This window comes from Berghia stephanieae, chromosome 6 (assembly GCF_034508935.2).
Source record: "Berghia stephanieae isolate SIO BIC M18660-M18661 chromosome 6, UCSD_Bste_1.3, whole genome shotgun sequence".
Classification (NCBI taxonomy): domain Eukaryota; kingdom Metazoa; phylum Mollusca; class Gastropoda; order Nudibranchia; family Aeolidiidae; genus Berghia; species Berghia stephanieae.
The window spans coordinates 10,236,599-10,246,598 of record NC_088365.1 but is presented as its reverse complement, the minus strand read 5'-3'; the positions used below and the strand labels follow the sequence as shown (position 1 = coordinate 10,246,598).

The 10,000-nt window shown below is 36.8% G+C and overlaps 1 protein-coding gene across 1 annotated transcript in view; it reads right to left on the bottom strand.

Annotated features, from left to right (window-relative positions):
• Window positions 1-4,935, bottom strand: part of LOC144974467 (uncharacterized) — a 233,894-nt gene extending 228,959 nt beyond the window's left edge. Inside the window, exons 1-2 of the mRNA XM_078917355.1 lie at window positions 4,869-4,935; window positions 945-1,053 (exon numbers count right to left, since the gene is read on the bottom strand). The gene's annotated coding sequence lies outside the window, so the exon portion shown is untranslated. The remainder of the gene's footprint in view (window positions 1-944; window positions 1,054-4,868) is intronic.
• Window positions 4,936-10,000: the final 5,065 nt, after the last annotated feature.

The window sequence follows — 10,000 nt, the reverse complement described above, 5'->3', positions numbered from 1 at the left end:
TAACTTCTAGTTGAAAACATACTTGTGGTGTAATAGTAGGTATCATTTCTCATCTAGCAACAAAAGTCATGCGAGTCGACAAAATTTAAAGTGACTTTTCAAAATTGTGACCCACTGTCTCAAAACAGGATTATGTCAAGATGGCTCGGATGTCAAAAAGTGAATTTATAGTTAGGAGAATAAGAAATAGTAATTGAGAGTTGGTTTATAATATTAGAAATTATCACTATCTCCACCATAACGAATAAAAACTACCCCACAGTTTCATATCCGTGACCATTCGTTCAATTTCCAGTAACTAGCTCTACCAGAAATAATACTGCTGAAAGATGGAGGATCACAATTGGATTCAATAGTCCTGATGTCACGTCGCCCATCGTGGTTCTAAACAAAGAAAATCATTACTTTTTATTCTTCATTCTGGCTAGAACATTTCATATGTCGTGTGATCAGAATGTGTAAAAGTCAAAACATTATCAGATTTATAATGGGTTTTTTTCATCTGGATACGCTTTTATGCTCATCGGAGAAATATTTCATAAGGGCATCCGCCATTGTTCCGATAGTTTAGAGCCAGTTACTAAGTTACCATGCGTCATTACGAGGGAAGTGACGTTACGACTGTTGAAGCGTATTAAGAATGAAGATGATGGATATGATAAGCGAAATTGTACAAGAAGGTGATAAATTTGAAACATTGATCCGTACAGCTTGTTGGATAAATAAACGAATAAGGCTCATACTTATATAGTATAAATGCAATCACCTTTTTATTATTATTTTTTTTAAATCGCATTGCCATGAACAATAAAGAAGCCAAAAACTTCATTTTTTTTTTTAATGTTTGTGTAACTTTGGTAGTATTAATAAGTGTATATTCAGACCGAAGGGCTAGAGCTCAGATGGTCGCTGGTTTGGATAAGGAATAAGTGTATATGACTTACGGTTGCAAATGCAGTAAAAACTGTCTGCTTGCTTCTGATTTTACGTGTCCAAGAATCAGCTGACAGATCACGTGGCATTTGCATCCTTTTGCTTCTCCATGATAAAAATCTGCAGAGTGGATGGAAATAAATCAAATCAATGTTGTGAGATCACAGCAATTTGTTCATTTTGAAATTCATAAATAAACAATACAAGATAAGATTTTAATATAGAACGTGATTGATAAGATATACTGTATTGAAATTAAATTTTAGTGTCACTTACTTACTTACTTATCCGAACCAGCGACCACCTGAGCTCTAGCCCTTCAGTTTTGTGCCATGACGTAGAAGTTAGACATATGTAGTGTCACAACAATCAAGTTGGAAGATAATCAGACATTCTGGCCATGCATTCATTGATCATTTCTTTTGTTTTGTCTTTTCTTCAAATATAAGCTTAACATAAAGGCCACAGTAGCAAGCAATCCAAAAACAATCGAATTTCTAAAAGGTAAAAAATTAAATTTGCCTCAATTACTTAGCTAGACTGAATCAAAATCTGTACATGATAAATTATACATATCTAAAATTGTTTCAATACTATATTATATAAACTAAAGTAAGTAAAATACTAAAACTTTAGGGATGAACACACAAATATTTAAAATGTACATCTCAGGTATTTTTCAAAATGCAACCACCCTCCTCAAGAAAGCCATATATGGGACAAAATTTTTAGTCTATGCAGTCCAAGTCCAAGTCACATATGTTTTAAGTGCCTGCCTTACTAAAGGACACAACATAAAGTGGTTAGAATTTTGCCACCTATCTGGACATGACCACTGTCAGAACGACCTATAATTTTGTTGAAAAGCACACTAAACCATCTAAATTTGTTTTAAAAGAGTTGATATAGACAAGCACTGTAGACAAACTTTGAGAGTCAGCTCATCAGTTATTCCAGCCCTCAATAAAAATGCATTCATGTAGCCGCATATTTTGCCTTCCATCACTTATTCTACAGTTTTGTGTTTCTTTGCATAACAGAAGAAAAGTTGACTGCCAATGTCAAAATTAAAGGGACCACAACATGACATCCTCATGCCTCCAGCCACTAATACAATCTCCACCACGACCACATCATTCCTACCACCACTATATCATCATCCCTCCCACCACCACCACTACTGCATCATTATCCTATCACCACAACTACAACTATCACCAATACCTCACACAATCATCATTCCTACTGACATCACTACTACTACTACAACTACCTCCTTTCAACTTATCGTTGAACATATATTATGCAATATTCCTTTGATATTATTTTCAATCTTAGAATGAGTAAGATGCATATTTTTGGGGAGAAATTCTGTAAGCTCCTCGGGGCAGCATCTCTTTCAATTAGTATTTTCACCGTGGAACTTTTGTCAAGCGTTTATTCATTAAATGTGTCAATATAATAGTAGCATTTTAAAAACTCTATAAAACAAACCTTGATAAATCAGTGAAAGTTTAAAATTTCCATGACCATTGGTTTTGGTTCTCCGCCGCCATTGTGTAGTTGAAGCATTGAAAGATAGAGCAAAGCAGTCCTAGGGTTGTTTATTTTCTATTAGGGTTAGCTCGAGGTCAGAGGATTTTTTTTATCTATTAGTACTATTAGGGTTAGTTATAGGTGCTAGTCCTAGGGTGTGTATTTTTCCTTTTAGTAGGGTTAGATAAAGGTACTAGGCTTTATTTTTTCTTGGGGTTAGTTAACTCACTCAACCCTAACGCCAACTATATTCGTAGTATAACCGAGGTTACTTTTACCCCATGCGAATTTATTACAATTTTTCTGAGATGTTTTATAGGCGTAGTATCAAAGCACTTTTTTTTTAGTTTTTACATGTTAATGGTAGTTGAATAGAACTCTCTATGCACATGCTCATTTTTAATACATTTTTTCCAGTTTTGAAAAGTAGCGAAACACTCTAGGATTGAGTGAGTTAAAGGAATACTTACGGGTTGTTTCCCTTTGCAAGAGGAGCTGATTGAAGGTCTCCCTATTTCTTGTATATTTTGCTCTATTGATATTGCATCTTGATGCATGTCTTTTGGGGTTTTTTTTTTGTTTTTTGATTTTAAATAAAATGCATGAATAAAAATTGCAGGGTTAGGCTATTACCCGCTAAATCGCTGACACTGTAGCCTTCATGAACTCTCATACCAATTGCGGGCATATAGCAAGATGAAGTGGTAATCGGACTCGAGTCTGAATAGTCTCCCGTGGCTATTTGGAGTCAAACTCTAATGTTCATGCGCATACAGAGTGGAGGACGACACAATGTTGGCAGTAGGCAGAGAGGGGGAGTGATAAAGAATTAGAAAAAGAGCCTGCCCTTATCACACTAAGTCAGCTCCTACCCCTACTTTGGACTGTAGGATTGTTGTCTGTCTCACACGATCAGAATATATGTATTTATAAATTTTGGTCTACGTCTGTTTTAACTTTGAAACCTTTTCTTTAAAATTACTCCATACCCATACAAAATCGCTTACTACAACTTTTCTATTGACCTTTTTTATTCTACATTACGTGCCATGTAATTTATACTAGTAATTTTTCTCAGTCAATTTACAATAGTATTATACTGTAAATAATTCTTAGCTTTTTACTGATCTTTTTTTCTTATATGTTGACATCAATATACCTTTTCTAGATATTTATATCTTTACACTTTTATAATCTGCATGTCCCTTAATTTACACTATGTAATTATTCTTACAGCCTACAATATTATTATACTATATATACCTATTACCAAATTTTACTTTACCACATTATATTTTTACGTATATTATGTTTATGTATGAATCATTGTCGGCATTTTATACTTCTTGTGTACAAAAATTTCCTTTTGGATGAATAAAGTACATTATTTTATTATTATTTTTGTCCTGATTTTATTTGGACATTGTTTTATGTTGTTAAAAAAGCTTTGCATTTATACCTCAGTTATACTTTTGAAAAGTTTAAACTCTTTTCTTTTTAATTTCTATCTGGACTTCCCATTGATCTTCTATGATTTTGCCTTTCTCGCCAAATAAGGCGGGTTTAGAATATCTGTTGATAGTTACTAAAATTCTAATTTTGATTTGCATTAATTTTATGCAATTATCAATAAAATAAAAATATTTAAAAAAACAAAACAACAACAAAAAACAAGCAAAAACTAAACTGACACAAAAGACTATTCAGGCTGAGTCTGAATAATCCGTTGATTGCACATGCACATTGGAATTTAAGTCCGAATAGCCACGGGAGACTATTCAGACTCGAGTCCTAATAGCTGCAGCCGTAGCAAAATTAGTTCGATGTGCACAATAATGAAATGAAGTGCAGTAGACTATAATAAATAGACACTCCCCCTTATTAATAATATACTTTCATTCCAATACTATTTCAAATATCAGTATTTAGCTCCTACATCCCCAGTATTCTTGTTGTGTTCTATAGGGGGTTTGGGAGGGGGGAAACTTTTTTTTTTTCTTTTAATTTTAAAGTCTCCCCCGTCCCAAACCCCTACTATTACTATCTAGAGGTCTAGAACATTATAAAAAAAAAAAGTTTTCCCCCTCCAAAACCCCCTACTAGAACAAGAATACTGGGGATGTAGAAGCTTTCGGAAGGCCTCCCTAATCTTGTGATTTGCTTAAAGTCAAATTTCACACCAACTTGATCTTTTATTTGGGCTCAGGTGAAAAATCGACTCACCTGTGGTCAGTGGCAGACTACGTGACTCATACATTGTCTTGACCAGTGGAGTGAGAAGCATTGTCTTATCATTTATATGTTAAACAAAGCCATTACAAAATTAATGTATGGCTTGCTTTTAATATTAATTTATTTAATTTTAAAAAAACGCCAATACAGTTCAAAATAATACTTACACCTCAATAAAATCAAACCAAAGTCTGGACTTGAATATGCTTTGTAAACACCGCCATTGAGTAAAAACATTCATCAACAAAGAAGAGTTCTCATCACCTGTGGAACTGTGGAAGTGACACAACTGTCAACTACGACTGTCAACCCAAAATACCTGTGATAAGGCCAAATATCATACGAGAAAATGTTCGTGTATTTTACCTATTATTTATCAAATGTTTCAAAATGTTTCAAGACACTAACTTTTCTGCACAGGCTATGTTAACACAATAGTCTATCACATAAAGAACTCAACAAATGTGTATAACAACAAGAGATGAAGTGAGTAGGAAAGTGCCAGAAGACAATAAAGAATAAAAAATACGCGGCGGTGATGGGGGTTTGAACCCATCACCGCCGCGAAATTTTATTCTCTATTGTCTTCTGGCACTTTCCTACTCATTTCAACTCTTGTTGTTACCAACATAAGTGCCTGCTCCACTCACTTTTCTGAACAAGTGTGTATGAAAGGTTCCAGACAAAGCAAGAAAGAAAAATACAAGAAAGAAAAAAAAATCCCAAAAAATCAGTCCACCACCTCGACTGGGGATCGAACCTCAGACCTTCTGATTACCGGTCAGACGTGCTACCATTACACCACAGATGCTCCCGATAGTTGGGACAATTTTAATACTTATATTCTTCTCAAGAGTACCCTTTTTACGCTTTGAACCATCGCTTGCATCAAACAACACATACATTGAACACGACGCTTGCATCAAACAACACATACTTTGAACGCGACGCTTGCATCAAACAACACATACATTTAACACGACGCTTGCATAAAAAAACACATACATTGAACACGACGCTTGCATCAAACAACACATACATTGAACACGACGCTTGCATCAAACAACACATACATTGAACACGACGCTTGCATCAAACAACACATACATTGAACACGACGCTTGCATCAAACAACACATACTTTGAACACGATGCTTGCATCAAACAACACATACTTTGAACACGACGCTTGCATCAAACAACACATACATTGAACACGATGCTTGCATCAAACAACACATACATTGAACACGACGCTTGCATCAAACAACACATACATTGAACACGACGCTTGCATCAAACAACACATACATTGAACACGACGCTTGCATCAAACAACACATACATTGAACACGACGCTTGCATCAAACAACACATACATTGAACACGACGCTTGCATCAAACAACATATACAGTGAACACGATGCTGGCATCAAACAACACATACTTTGAACACGATGCTTGCATCAAACAACACTACTTTGAACACGACGCTTGCATCAAACAACACATACATTGAACACGATGCTTGCATCAAACAACACATACATTGAACACGACGCTTGCATCAAACAACACATACATTGAACACGACGCTTGCATCAAACAACACATACATTGAACACGACGCTTGCATCAAACAACACATACATTGAACACGACGCTTGCATCAAACAACACATACATTGAACACGACGCTTGCATCAAACAACATATACAGTGAACACGATGCTGGCATCAAACAACACATACAGTGAACACGACGCTTGCATCAAACAACACATACAGTGAACACGACGCTTGCATCAAACAACACTTACAGTGAACACGAGAGGACGAAGACGAAGACATAATTTGAGTTGATCAATTTTATTTACTCACATGCAAACCCCATCAATCTTGCGTTCTTTCTATAATATCATGTAGACTAATAGCACTCCAAATCATCACGCGGGGACAGCGTGGCTCAGCGGTACAGTCTTTGCTTCGTACCCGAAAGTTACCGAGTTCGATCACCCGCTGCTGCGCTGTGGTGTGGCCTTGAGCAAGTCATCTCGCCCTAGCTCAATTTGCTGACGCCTGGGTTATTCCAGTCTTCCCTTGGAATAGACTCTAGAGACAAATTTCCCCTATGACATGAATAAAGGGAATTTAAATTTAATTTTAATTTAATTTTTAGTGTAACGTTAATGTTGTAGCATTCTTACCAGAGCCTATTCTGTTTTCGGCGTATACATATTTTCAGGTCTGATAACCCAAATTATTATTATGGGCTCGTTGTTGTACTGGAAACAATCTCAAACCAACACAAATCGTTGCCCATTACAACAATGTTAATCAAGCCCGATATTGCGTTCGGTTATCAGACCTGCTAATAATATGTGCACGTCGCCTTGTATCAAAAAAGAGAGTTACATTCCAATAGCGTAACGCAAATTATATTTTTCTACTTGAAAACCCCAAATAGATGCAAACTAAGACTAGATATGTGCGGCTATGTGGTCTAGTGGTATGACACTCGCTTTCGGATCGGAAGGTCCTGAGTTCGAGCCGCGCTCGGCGCATAGTCGAGTCCTTGGAAAAGGCTCTTTACTCACATTCTCTCACCGTACTCAGGTGTAAAATGAGTATCTGGCCGTTGACAGCGTTGTCTCTCTCCGGAAAAAAATTGTAATATCGCCTTACAGGCGTCATGTCTCGTTCTACATGCTACGTGTTGCTGTTGGTCAGGGACCCCTTGTAAAGCGCGTTGAGCACATTTAGTGGATATTGTGCTATATAAAAGCTCATTTTAAATATATATATATATATATATATATATATATATATATATATATATATATATATATATATATTATATATCTACTTGAAAACCCCAAATAGATGCAAACTAAGACTAGATATATCTAGACCTATCTATAGAGAATGAGATTAGCGTCACCCATGGTCTGTGACGTCACCGGCGGAAAAGTTATTAGAGAGAGAGAACGTCATGTGGTTGTGCGCATGCGTCTCTCGTCCTCGCTTCCGATGAAAGCGGCTTGAGACACTTCAAAACCAAATTGACGTTCTCTCTGTAAGGTGACGTCCAATCAAGGGACGCTACTCTTCCCCTAATCTCATTCCCTATAGATAGAATGCGCTTGGCCAAGGAGTTCACAACATTGCCATCCGGAAGTATAACGGACCAACACACAAACTCTGTGTAACCATGAACTTTCATAGTCTGGTTAATACAGTTTAGTGAGAACAACTCACAAACGCGGTTGGCAGAAACAATAACAAAGGCCTGAGTGACGTCATCTGCATACTATCTATACAATGTGAGCAATTATTTATTTACTCTCTTCTTACCACCTATTTTTAGAATTTCCCCCGAAAATTCACACCCACTCAACACAAAATAGACTTTTCTTACTCAACAAAAATAGTCACAAGGGCTTCTATACAGAATCTTGTTCGGAAAATTGAGCTCTACAACGCACTGTTTAGTGATTATATCTGTAATCAAACCATTTCTTTAAATTCTATGATGTAAAAGAGAAATCAGAATAAGAAAACTGTCGGTTGCATCGTAACGAATGTGACGATTTTCCTATAGATAGTATGCGCTTGGCTAAGAAGCTCATAACATTGTCATCCGGAAGTGTAACGGACCAACACACAAAACTGTGTGTATCCATGAAAGTTTATAGTCAGGTTAATACAGTTCAATGAGCATTACTCATAAACGCGGATGGCAAAAAAAAAAAAAAACAATAACAAAGGCCTGAATGACGTCATCTTCGAACTGTCTGTAGTTGGTCAGGAGAGAGTTAATTCAATTTTGCTCAGTCTCATAAAAATTGTAGACACATCGTTTTGCCTTATGATGGCAGCATGAATCTTTGCTGCCACCCGTGGCTCACTCAGTGGTACGGCATGTCATTTAATTTTGTAACATCGCTCAGCAGCAGTATCGAGTATGATCATTACCATAATGGGTGACACCGATCGTAATATTCTGACCGTTGCTTCAGGTCAAGTACCTCAGCGTTGATGCTCTGAATGTGTACCATAGAGCTGACAGGAACTGTTGGCTGTTTCGTTTCAAGCTCATCAGAATTCTGTCGGCTCCAGGGTCTTCATTTAATAATTGGATTCAGTAGTCTGATGTCACGCCCCCCCGGCAACGGCGGCCATCTTGGTTCTAAACAAAGAAAATCATTACTTTTTATTCTTCATTCTGGCTAGACCTTTTCATATGCCTTGTGGTCAGAATGTGTAAAAGTCAAAACATGATCAAATTTATGTGTTTTTCCCCCTCTGGATACTCTTTTGTGCTCGCCGGGGAAATATTTCATACGGGCGTCCGCCATTTTTCCGATAGTTTAGAGCAAGTGTTACTAAGTTACCATGCGTCATTAGAAGGAAGTGACGTTACGACTGTTGAAGAGTATTTCTCTAAAAATGAACCCATCATGATGAGCAATTTATTTTTATTCGTTAGCCTATCTCCACTCGAATCACTTACATTTACACACACTACGCAAACGAACATGTATCGAATACGACGTGTACTTATTTGCAGGTCTGATAACCCAAATATTAATGAGAGCGATCTATATTCATGTTTTCGTCCAACCAGGTCATCAATCACATAATTTGTTGCTGTCCAATAAATATAAACACGCTGCTTTGTTTATGAAAGTTGTTAACATACACATGTGTCAAGCTGAACAAAATGACAAATCGTGATATTAGATACTCTCAGACTTTGAACACTTTTCACTATAATATGGGTCATTTTGAGAACACTTTACAATGTGACCAATGACCTCGAGCACATGGAAAGGTAATATAGATCATGCCCAGTGTTGTAATGGAAATACTCTCAACTCGACGCAAAATGCATATTGTCAATTGGATTCAATAGTCTGATGTCACGTCGGCCGGCAACGGCGGCCATCTTGGTTCTAAACAAAGAAAATCATTCCTTTTTATTTTTCATGCTGGCTAGAACTTTTCATATGCCTTGTGATCAGAATGTGTAAAAGTCAAAACATGATCAAATGTATGTGTTTTTTCCCTCTGGATACTCTTTATGCTCGCCGGAGAAATATTTCATACGGGCGTCCACCATTGTTCCGATAGTTAAGAGCCAGTGTTACTAAGTTACCATGCGTCATTAGGAAGGAAGTGACGTTACGACTATTGAATCCTATTACAACACTGTTAATACAACAAGGCCCATAATTCATTGCGTTCGGTTAACAGCAGACCAGCAAATAATAATATAGTATGTGCACCTCGGTTTTCA